The sequence below is a fragment of the Phyllobates terribilis genome, unplaced genomic scaffold (assembly GCF_046119375.1).
Source record: "Phyllobates terribilis strain yellow unplaced genomic scaffold, ASM4611937v1 Scaffold_1__5_contigs__length_1240528914, whole genome shotgun sequence".
NCBI lineage: Eukaryota > Metazoa > Chordata > Amphibia > Anura > Dendrobatidae > Phyllobates > Phyllobates terribilis.
This window is the reverse complement of record NW_027362761.1, coordinates 1207855007-1207867926: the sequence shown is the minus strand read 5'-3', so window position 1 is coordinate 1207867926 and position 12920 is coordinate 1207855007.

The following is a 12920-nucleotide window of genomic DNA, read 5'->3' as shown; positions in this document are numbered from 1 at the left end:
CTTTATGAGTTAATGCACTGGGACCTGGGTCATTGGGCATCATGGGGTAATGCCATCCTGGAAGAATTATTGAGGTTGTAAAAGGTTTCTGTTCCAGAAATGAACGTACACACAGAAAAACAGCCTGGCAGAAAGAATAATCTGAAGAGCCCTGAAGAAGTGTCTGCGGCACAGCTAGCTAGTATTGGTGGTGAGTATCACTCATTATACACAGCACAGTAGTCTGGGGATGGAGAGGGAGCTGCAGAAGAGCAAATAGGAAGCTGCACAGTGTGTCCCAGGTATGGAAGACCACCCCACTTATATGAAAGTATCACCATTACTGAGAGGATTGCATCCACGGGAGGGGAGCACAGAGGGGTGAAAAGTGTATCTGTCACTGTAGTGTGGACCTGAGTGGGAAACCACTTTGCCATCAAGGACCATTGCATCCTACTCTCCTAAACGGACACACCACCATCCATCCATCCACCGCTTACTTACAGGCAAGGTGTCTACTAGGTCCTACTAAGCTGGTGTAATAGATTTAGAAACTGGTCTGATAGCAATTTATAAAATGACCTGTTTCCTATTGTAGAGCTCGGGGCCCTTCTTACATTCATGCACAGGGGCCCCTATTTTTTCTTTCTAAAAGGAAATCCACAGCGATGCCAGAGACAATCACGAATCTTCTGAGAACTTCTAAAAGTTATAAAAAGAAAGAAGACGTGACGAATGAATATTAAAGCCGGAGCTAGCAGGAAGGTGGGGGGATTAGAGGACGGGGAGTAATCTACGTAGCCGCCAGGAAAGTTTTATCACACAGCCCCGGGCAACCCTCACCGGTTTTATAGCGGTACAAAATGGCAGCACTTAACGTGTGACTCCTTTCCAATTACCATCCTATAAGGTCAGCGCGGCCCCTACAGATAGACGAGTGGATGGAAAACAAAGCGACGCAACTTCAAAATATGCCACAGTCTAAAACAAAATAAATTGAAGGAGGGAGAGATAAGAGCCCCGGGGCCCCGGCTCCCTATTTAACATTCATTGAATTGAATAATCAGGCCTCATTATCTAACTTTCTCTGCATATTTGCCCTCAATATGCTAATTTAAGCTTGCTGGGAGCATCTTCAGTCTATTTTGACTAAAATATTATTTTCCTTTATTGTGCGTCCTGCCCCCGGGCGCCGGAGAGTTAACAAATTTCCATCAAATCCTTCTGTCTTTTTCCTAGGAAAACTCTATTCAGACGAAAGTAGATTCTGATTATTTGGGGCCTATTTTGCGTAGAAATTGGTCTTTCTGGGCATTCACGTGAAATTAAACGCCTTATCTGTCTCTCGTAGGGAATAAGCGCGGCTTATCAGGCATCGGGCGGAAAGGAAATTCTGAAATGACATTAGCGGCTCAGCCGTTCCTGTGGCTCAGGGGTTAATTTTACGTGCGCGCCGTCGGTTCCCCTCCGTGGGCAGCAGTGAGGGTGTAGGAGATTGTGACTGGAGAAGTTTTGCTTTCTCTCTAGAGAACTCCGGCTTTCGGGCTGATCCGGCGTCTCACGTCTTTCATTAATTTTTTTCTATTTCTTTTTTTTTTTTTTTAAATTTTTTAATCTACATTTTTTCTTTTTTTTTTTAATTCAATTTCAGTCGCCAATAATTCTACAATGATTGGACCTGTACCGGGCAAATGTATCGCTCCGGTCTGCTACATTGCAACAAATCGGACACTTGTTTTGTAAACTTTCTGCTGAGATGAAATGAATCTGATGTTCAGTAAAATATCTATTTCTAGAACTCTACATTCTATCCCCTTCGGATGTGTATGGGGTCTCCTTACCCCCCGACAGGTGATGTGGGGGGGAGATAAGGTTCGGGTATGATGTGTTACACCATACGATCCGCATTCACACGTCGGTGTTTTTCTTGGTCCAATTTTCATCAGTGTTTTTTTTTTATCAGAGTGTCGTCAGAGTTAATTTTTCTGAGCTGATGGACATTTCCCATCAAACAGTCCATGAAAAAGATATAGCACACAGATGGCATCTGTATCACAAAAACAATCAGTAATTGTACCCACTGAAGTCCCTTCGTCTTCTCACCTACAAAAAATACTCAGCTCAATATTATAAGTATGATCTGCATACTTGCAGCCATATTCATACTAGACGTGTCCGACTTGTAGTGGGTGAGGCCTCACACGTCTAGTCGGAATGTGGTTGGAAGTATGCATAGCGCTGTGAGGAGTCACAATTCTGCAGTCACAATCCATTTAGTCTTCTTTATTAGCCTATTTTGTTAATATTTTTTGCGCAGTCACAGAAAGGAATACCGGACAGCTTTTAAAGACAGGGAGAGGGACATGTATTGGGTCACGAATACAATCAATAGTTGTACCCACTGAAGTCCCTTAGTGTTCTCACCTTATATGACCCCCATAGAAAAAGAAGCCCCCAAACACAGTATGATATCTCCACAGTGAATTCCCACACACAATTTGAAACAACACAGTGTCCCCCTGCAAAGTATGATGTTACCCACTCATTATGATACTGCCACCGTGCCCCTCACAGTAGTATTTGCCTACACTGGCATCAAACACAGTGTAATGCCCCCCACAATCCCTTAGCACAGGTTTATCCCTACACAATCATCTCACCCAGTATGATGGTCCTTATGGTCCTCCAAACACACCATTATGGCACCTCCATACAGTAGGACAGCCCCCACACATTATGATACCCCCATAACCACCTGCAGTATGATGCTGCCACAAAGCTTCACAATATGATACCGCCACAACCACACACAGTACAATACCCCCCATGCAGTATGATGGCCTGCACATTTTGATGTCCCCATAAACTTCGAAGTATGTTAGCCCCCCACAGTGCCCTATACACAGTATGATGCCCCCACCCAGTATGATGGCCCCCCACACACATTATTATGTCTCCACAATCTCCCACAGTATGATGCTCTCAATGCAGTATGAAGGCCCCGCCACTCATTATGATGCTCCAAACACAGTATGATGCCCCCGATTCAATAAAATGGCCTGAATGCAGTATGATACCCTCAACACTGCATGATTGCCCCCAAACAGTATGATGCCCCCATGCAGTATGATGGTCTCCCGCATAGTATGATGCTTCCCGCACAGTATGATGCCTCCACACACAGTATGATGGCCCCCCACACAGTATGATGCCTCCCCACACAGTATGAAATCCCCACACAGAGTATGATGCCTCCCCACACAGTATGATGGCCCCCCACACAGTATGATGCCTCCCCACACAGTATGAAATCCCCACACAGAGTATGATGCCTCCCCACACAGTATGATGGCCCCCCACACAGTATGATGCCTGCCCACACAGTATGAAATCCCCACACAGAGTATGATGCCTCACCACACAGTATGATGGCCCCCCACACAGTATGATGCCTCCCCACACAGTATGAAATCCCCACACAGAGTATGATGCCTCCCCACACAGTATGATTGCCCCCCACACATCATGATGCCACTTCAGACCATGTGGGTACACATTATGATGACTCCACATAACCCCCCACAATATGATAGCCCCCACAGTATGATGTCATTCTCAGTCATCCCACACACTGTATGACTACAAAGCACCCCGCACACAGCATTATGACTCCCCACAGTTGCCCCCCAACAGCTACTCACCTCGCCCATTCCCCCAATGTGGTGCTCTGGACTGTGCAGCATGTGGACTGAGACTCTGCACAGCAGGCGTGATTCAGTGACGTCATTGTGCCTGCTGTGCTGAGACTCGGATGGACAGGCTTAATGATGGAGCAGGGAGCTGACAGATCTCTCCTCCACCATAGAGTTCAATTGTATCTGCATCCTGAGGCAGCAGATACTACTAAACTTTAAAATCAGCATGGGGTTTGGGGGAGCAGTGCAGTTCGGCCCTATATTATGGTCCCCATAGCAGACGCATGGTCTGCCTTTATTAGCAGTACGCCACTGCTCAAGAGATCAGCCATCTTGCCCTGATCCTCTGACTGTCAGACAACTTTCTGCAGCAGGAGCCTCCGCCATCTGCCTTCTGTGCAGTAGCATAAGCAATTGTTTAACCACACCCTTTTGGCTATGTGGTATGACTTCTGCCTGCCACTTGCAGAAGATGGAACTTTTTTATTCTCTGTGGTATTTCTACAAAGACTGTATTCAGATCTTACAGAACAAAAAATAGCAAAGTTCATTTTGCGCTGGACCCAGGGGTTCAGTATATTCTCATTTCTCAATATATCTGTCGTGGTTCAGTTTACTGATACATATCTCCTGCATCAACCTAGATTTAATTGCTGGCTACCTGCAGTCTCCACTAGGGGGAGCTTAGGTTATTATTGAGGTCAATGTCCAGCAGGCTGCAGTGAGCTCCCTCTAGTGGTGGTGTGGCGCCCCTGAGGGTTCGACCGCCACAGGGATGCTGCACTTCTCTAATGGAGTGTAGTGTTCCTCCTCTGAGGTAAGAACAGTGTGATAGTCGTGACCCAACCTTTGCATCCAACACCACATTTCTCCACCAGAGGGGGCTAGTATGCACTAGGTGCTGCTCCCCTGGTTACAGGGAGACTGGGGAACCAAGAGTTAGAGGAACCAGTTAGTGGGTGAGGGTGGAGGACTCACAAGTTAGTGACACTTAAAATTTGATATTTAATTCAAAGCCATCTTTGGTCTTAGTTCTTTGTCTGTTCTCTGATCGTTCTTTGACGGATAGTGTTAGTCAAGTCTTGGCACTGTGACCTCCCTCCCGGAGCGCAGATCCTGTGTAGGCCCGCATCGGAAGGAAACACAGCCCTCGTACCCTGGCCTTGGGACGAGGGGCGGGTTGTAGACAAGGAATGTCTCGAGCCTGTCAAGAACCAGGACCAAGAAGGCCCGGAGCTTAAGAGTGTGGCTCCATAGCAAATGGATCCCGGGGAGGATGCAGACGGAGCGGTGTATGCCACCTGTCCTCGCTATTCTGATATATTCAGAGGGAGTCCAGCTGCAAGAGGGGTACCGGCCCCCGACACCCGACCTTGCTACTCCATGTCCTGGTCGGGAAAGTCCTGTAGGCCCTGAGGATCCCATCGGGTATCGGACGGAGCGGAGCTGCCACCCGTACCCTTATTCTGAGAGGAGCTCAGAGGGAGACCCGGCCTATTCGCACACACACGGACAGGAGAGGATTCAGTCTGTAGTTCAGGAACACTCTGGTGCAGGGTCCTGATGGAACGCTGGACTTACTCGGAGGTTGTCGGACCCCCATCACTGGTGACCGCAGTACTCCGCGGGGAGCAGGGAGTCGCCTTCCTTCTGCCAACTCTAAAGTGAGTAAAGCCTTGGAAGTTCACCCCTATGGCCTCCGGACTGTTTATTCTGCGCCACACTGCACGACGCGGAGCCCGTTCTCCTCTATTACTACCCCCTCCATCCTGTCCCTCTGCCCTGAGGCCCTGCTCCGCCTGTGGGGAGTAGTAATAACTTTGGCCGCCATGACACCATGCCTCAGCGGACTGCAGCGGCGCTGGTGGCCTTCACCAGGTGCCACAGGTGGCGTAGTCGTAAATCAGCCACTCAACCCGGATAAGCCCACACCATCCTTTTAACTGTGACGGCCCTGAGCACGGGTCGGGTCCGGGCCACTGCTGTACCCCATCTCTCCATCACAGGACCCGACTCCGAGTCCCCCATCTCCCAGGGTAAACTAAAGGGCTTTTCGAGCAAGAGGTGTCACAGTGGCTGTTGGCAGCATGTCAATCAATAACAGTCCTCTGTAGACGTTTTAGAGCTCTACATAAAAAAAACGGGGCTCAAGATCCGATAATTAAATATTACATAATGAATCAGAACTCATTCAGATAAAGAAAACCTAAATTATATTCCAGGACGGACAATCTCTTTAAGGTCAGTGTGCAGCAGGTCAGGCAGAGGGGTGCCATGTCTAGACGTATATGTGTCTATACATGTGGACACGACAGGTGCATTGCAAAAGTGATGGGTCCCTTTAAACCCTCATGAATCTCTCTAACTGGAAAGACCGGTCACAAAATATCAGCTGCAATGGGATCACCGATATGCAGCCAATCTAGGACTGTAGGAAAGTGATGTTTCACCCCGGGAGAGGGGGCGCCACCCGTCACAATGGTGTCAGTCATCTGAGATGTCTGGGAAAGTTGGGTGCTATAGCAGAGCCCGCTGTGAGGTCTCCGGGTCTCCGGCTTCCATGTTGGTTGGTTTCCCAGCATCGGATGTAGCTGAGGAGGATCCGGATGACTCTATCAGTGTAGGACGCCGCTCGGACGTCCATATTCCGGGGATTTCCTGCTCTTCTCACTTGAACGTGGCCGACGTCACGGGGCTCCTGACCTTGGCGCTCGTCTCCATCTTCCTCCCTATTTCCATTCTATTAGACTTTGCAGAAGTCAATCAATAGCCGCTAAGACGGTGGGAACGATGCAGATCTCCTCCCGCCTCTCAGGATTACAGGTTATTGAAGGGCAATTGCTTGAAAATTGCTCAAATCCAGCCTTAGTGATGCAATGATTCACTCCGGAGCTTACCCACAATCCCACTGGCTGGATTAAATGACACATTTGGGATTCAGGCCCGGAGCGGCGGTGGAGCCTTGTTTGCGCAGGGCAGCGGGGGCACGCAGCAAGATGTAATTGTATCAAAGATTAAGCAGCTCGCGGCGGCCGGGATGTTCAATAGAAAGCTTAAATCCCTGTCATCAATGCAGGACGCGCTTCCCTCCGGCACTGACATTCCTGTTGACATTTCCCGGGAACACAGCTGGGGGCTGACAGCATAAACGGTGCACCGCTGGGACCCCAAGAGCCAGGGACTGTGGGGGACTGACAGTATAAACGGTGGACCGCTGGGACCCCAAGAGCCGGGGACTGTGGGGGGCTGACAGCGTAGACGGTGCACCACTGGGATCCCAAGAGCCGGAGACTGTGGGGGGACTGAGAGCATAAACAGTGGACCGCTGGGACCCCAAGAGCCGGGGATTGTGGGGAGCTGAGAGCATAAACGATGCACCGCTGGGACCCCAAGAGCCGGAGACTGTGGGGGGCTGACAGTATAAACGGTGCACCGCTGGGACCCCAAGAGCCAGGGACTGTGGGGGACTGACAGTATAGACGGTGGACCGCTGGGACCCCAAGAGCCGGGGACTGTGGGGGACTGAGAGCATAAACAGTGGACCGCTGAGACCCCAAGAGCCGGGGACTGTGGGGGGCTGACAGCGTAAGTGGTGCACCACTGGGACCCCAAGAGCCAGGGACTGTGGGGGGCTGACAGCGTAAAGGGTGCACCACTGGGACCCCAAGAGCCGGGGACTGTGAGGGGCTGACAGCATAGACGGTACACCGCTGGAACCCCAAGAGCCGGGGACTGTGGGGGGCTGACAGCATAGACGGTACACCGCTGCAACCCCAAGAGCCGGGGACTGTGGGGGGCTGACACCGTAAACAGTGCACCGCTGGGACCCCAAGACCCGGGGACTGTGGGGGACTGAAAGCATAAACAGTGGACCGCTGGGACCCCAAGAGCCGGGGACTGTGGGGGGCTGACAGCATAGACGGTACACCGCTGCTACCCCAAGAGCCGGGGACTGTGGGGGGCTGACAGCGTAAATGGTGCACCACTGGGACCCCAAGAGCCGGGGACTGTGAGGGGCTGACAGCATAGACGGTACACCGCTGGAACCCCAAGAGCCGGGGACTGTGGGGGGCTGACAGCATAGACGGTACACCGCTGCAACCCCAAGAGCCGGGGACTGTGGGGGGCTGACACCGTAAACAGTGCACCGCTGGGACCCCAAGAGCCGGGGACTGTGGGGGACTGAAAGCATAAACAGTGGACCGCTGGGACCCCAAGAGCAGGGGACTATGGGGGGCTGACAGCATAGACGGTACACCGCTGCTACCCCAAGAGCCGGGTACTGTGGGGGGCTGACAGCGTAAATGGTGCACCGCTGGGACCCCAAGAGTCGAGGACTGTGGGGTGCTGACGGAGTAGACGGTACACCGCTGGGACCCCAAGAGCCAGGGACTGTGGGGGGCTGACAGCATAAATGGCTCACCGCTGGGACCCCAAGAGCCGGGGACTGTAGGGGGCTGAGAGCATAAACTGTGGACCGCTGGGACCCCAAGAGCCGGGGATTGTGGGGAGCTGAGAGCATAAACGATGCACCGCTGGGACCCCAAGAGCCGGAGACTGTGGGGGGCTGACAGTATAAACGGTGGACCGCTGGGACCCCAAGAGTCGGGGACTGTGGGGGACTGAGAGCATAAACAGTAGACTGCTGGGACCCCAAGAGCCGGGGCCTGTGGGGGGCTGACAGCGTAGACGGTGCACCGCTGGGACCCCAAGAGACGGAGACTGTGGGGGACTGAGAGCATAAACAGTGGACCGCTGGGACCCCAAGAGCTGGGGATTGTGGGGAGCTGAGAGCATAAACGATTCACCGCTGGGACCCCAAGAGCCGGGGACTGTGGGGGGAGGATAGCGTAGACGGTGCACTGCTGGGACCCCAAGAGACGGAGACTGTGGGGGACTGAGAGCATAAACAGTGGACCGCTGGGACCCCAAGAGCTGGGGATTGTGGGGAGCTGAGAGCATAAACGATTCACCGCTGGGACCCTAAGAGCCGAGGACTGTGGGGGGGAGGATAGCGTAGACGGTGCACCGCTGGGACCCCAAGAGCCGGGGACCGTAGTGGTCTGACAGCCTAAATGGTGCACCACTGGGACCCCAAGAGTTGGGACTGTGGGGGGCTGACAGCGTAGATGGTTCACCGCTGTGACCCCAAGAGCCGGGGACTGTGGGGGGCTGACAGCATAGACGGTACACCGCTGTGACCCCAAGAGCCTGGGACTGTAGGGGGCTGACAGTGTAAACGGTGCACCGCTGGGACCCCAAGAGCTGGGGACTGTAGGGGGCTGAGAGCATAAATGGTGGATCGCTGGGACCCCAAGAGCCGGGAATTGTGGGGAGCTGAGAGCATAAATGATGCACCGCTGGGACCCCAAGAGCCGGGGACTGTGGGGGGCTGACAGCGTAGACGGTGCACCGCTGGGACCCCAAGAGACGGAGACTGTGGGGGACTGAGAGCATAAACAGTGGACCGCTGGGACCCCAAGAGCTGGGGATTGTGGGGAGCTGAGAGCATAAACGATTCACCGCTGGGACCCCAAGAGCCGGGGACTGTGGGGGGAGGATAGCGTAGATGGTGCACTGCTGGGACCCCAAGAGACGGAGACTGTGGGGGACAGAGCATAAACAGTGGACCGCTGGGACCCCAAGAGCTGGGGATTGTGGGGAGCTGAGAGCATAAACGATTCACCGCTGGGACCCTAAGAGCCGAGGACTGTGGGGGGGAGGATAGCGTAGACGGTGCACCGCTGGGACCCCAAGAGCCGGGGACCGTAGTGGTCTGACAGCCTAAATGGTGCACCACTGGGACCCCAAGAGTTGGGACTGTGGGGGGCTGACAGCGTAGATGGTTCACCGCTGTGACCCCAAGAGCCGGGGACTGTGGGGGGCTGACAGCATAGACGGTACACCGCTGTGACCCCAAGAGCCTGGGACTGTAGGGGGCTGACAGTGTAAACGGTGCACCGCTGGGACCCCAAGAGCTGGGGACTGTAGGGGGCTGAGAGCATAAATGGTGGATCGCTGGGACCCCAAGAGCCGGGAATTGTGGGGAGCTGAGAGCATAAATGATGCACCGCTGGGACCCCAAGAGCCGGGGACTGTGGGGGGCTGACAGCGTAAATGGTGCACCACTGGGACCCCAAGAGTGAGGGACTGTGGGGGGCTGAGAGCATAAACGGTGCACCGCTGGGATCCCAAGAGCCGGGGACTTGGGGGGGCTGAGAGCATAAACGGTGCACCGCTGGGACCCCAAGAGCCGGGGATTGTGGGAAGCCGAGAGCATAAATGATGCACCGCTGGGACCCTAAGAGCTGGGGACCGTGGGGGGCTGACAGCCTAAATGGTGCACCACTGGGACCCCAAGAGCCTGGGACTGTGTGGGGCTGACAGCGTATACGGTGCACCATTGGGACCCCAAGAGTCGGGACTGTGGGGGGCTGACAGCGTAAACAGTGAACTGCTGGGACCCCAAGAGCCGGGGACTGTGGGGGGAAGACAGCCTAAATGAAGCACCGCTTTGACTCCAAGAAGCGGGGCCTGTGGGAGGGCTGACTGCCTAAACAAAGCACCACTGGGATGCCAAGAGCCGGGGATTGTGGGAGGGCTGACTGATGAAACAAAGCACCACTGGACCCCAAGAGCCGGGGACTCTGGGGGGGCTGACAGCCTAAACAAAGTGCTGCTGTGACCCCAAAAGCCAGGGATAGTAGATGACTGACTGACTAAACAAAGCGCCGATGGGACCTCAAGAGCCGGGGACTGTGGGGGGCTGACTGCCTAAACAGAGCACCGCTGGGCCCCAAAAAGCTTGGGACTGTGGGGGGTTGGCAGCTAAACAAAGCACCGCTGGGACCCCAAAAATTGGGACTTGTGGGGGGCTGACCCTAAATGCAGCACTTCTGGGACTCTAAGAGTTGGGGATTGTGGGGGGCTTACTATCTTAACTGAGAACTTCTAGGACCCCAAGAGCCGGGTATTCTCTGGGGGCTGGCTGCCTAAATGGGGCATCGTTAGGACCCGAATGGCCAGGAATAGTGGGGGGCTAACTGCTTTTTTTTTTAGCGTTTTTCCAGTGTTTTTGTGGAATCTTTTCGCTTCAAAAACAGCTTCAGAAAACGAAAAACACCTAAAAAAAACTCCGCAAAAAAGGAGCATTGCCCGAAGCAGTTCCCAGTAAAAAAAAAACTCTTAGCTTTTGACCAACTCAAAACAACTTGCGTGCATGTACATAAGGGCATGTTCACACACTGCTGTTTTGCAGCATTTTTTTTTTCCTGCATGAAAAATGCGGTGTTGGCAAGAAAAGTGCTGTGTACGTTACGCGCATTTTATACCTTCTCATGTGTTTTTTTTATGCATTTTATTGAATGGGTAAAAAAAAAAGCAGCTGAAAGAATTCACAAGTTTAAAAAATCCGCCCTGCAGCGCAAGAAACGCAAGGACAAAAAAAAGCACCGTGTGAATGAGAATTAAAAATCGCATTTATTTTGCTGCTACTGTAAATGCAGCATTTTTTTCTGCATGAATAAACGCATTGAAAAACTCAGCAAAAAACGCAGCGGTGTGAACAAGCCTTAGTCTTCCTTCATGGCTCAGAATTCAGTCTTTCCGAACATCAGTCATTGGGAATTTTAAGGTGACGTGTTCCTTTAAAAAATCATTATTTTCCTCGACAGGCGACAAGCATAAAGACACCTAAAGGGAATGTGTCATCAGAAAATGACCCATTATTTAAATCAGGTTTTTGTGTTAAGAGTATACAGTACAGACCAAAAGTTTGGACACACCTTCTCATTTAAAGATTTTTCTGTATTTTCATGACTATGAGAATTGTCCATTCACACTGAAGGCATCAAAACTATGAATTACCACATGTGGAATTATATACTTAACAAAAAAGTGTGAAACAACTGAAAATATGTCTTATATTCTAGGTTCTTCAAAGTAGCCACCTTTTGCTTTGATGGCTGCTTTGCACACTCTTGGCATTCTCTTGATGAGCTTCAAGAGGTAGTCACCAGAAATGGTTTTCACTTCACAGGTGTGCCCTGTCAGGTTTAATAAGTGGGATTTCTTGCCTTATAAATGGGGTTGGGACCATCAGTTGTGTTGTGCAGAAGTCTGGTGGATACACAGCTGATAGTCCTACTGAATAGACTGTTAGAATTTGTATTATGGCAAGAAGAAAGCAGCTAAGTAAAGAAAAACGAGTGGCCATCATTACTTTAAGAAATGAAGGTCAGTCAGTGCGAAAAATTGGGAAAACTTTGAAAGTGTCCCCAAGTGCAGTTTCAAAAACCATCAAGCGCTACAAAGAAACTGGCTCACATGAGGACCGCCCCAGGAAAGGAAGACCAAGAGTCACCTCTGCTTCTGAGGATAAGTTTATCCGAGTCACCAGCCTCAGAAGTCGCAGGTTAACAGCAGCTCAGATTAGAGACCAGGTCAATGTCACACAGAGTTCTAGCAGCAGACACATCTCTACAACAACTGTTAAGAGGAGACTTTGTGCAGCAGGCCTTCATGGTAAAATAGCTGCTAGGAAACCACTGCTAAGGACAGGCAACAAGCAGAAGAGACTTGATTGGGCTAAAGAACACAAGGAATGGACATTAGACCAGTGGAAATCTGTGCTTTGGTCTGATGAGTCCAAATTTGAGATCTTTGGTTCCAACCACCGTGTCTTTGTGTGACGCAGAAAAGGTGAACGGATGGACTCTACATGCCTGGTTCCCACCGTGAAGCATGGAGGAGGAGGTGTGATGGTGTGGGGGGCTTTGCTGGTGACACTGTTGGGGATTTATTCAAAATTGAAGGCATACTGAACCAGCATGGCTACCACAGCATCTTGCAGCGGCATGCTATTCCATCCGCTTTGCGTTTAGTTGGACCATCATTTATTTTTCAACAGGACAATGACCCCAAACACCTCCAGACTGTGTAAGGGCTATTTGACCAAGAAGGAGAGTGATGGGGGGCTACGCCAGATGACCTGGCCTCCACAGTCACCAGACCTGAACCCAATCGAGATGGTTTGGGGTGAGCTGGACCCCAGAGTGAAGGCAAAAGGGCCAACAAGAGCTAAGCATCTCTGGGAACTCCTTCAAGATTGTTGGAAGACCATTTCCGGTGACTACCTCTTGAAGCTCATCAAGAGAATGCCAAGAGTGTGCAAAGCAGTCATCAAAGCAAAAGGTGGCTACTTTGAAGAACCTAGAATATAAGACATATTTTCAGTTCTTTCACACT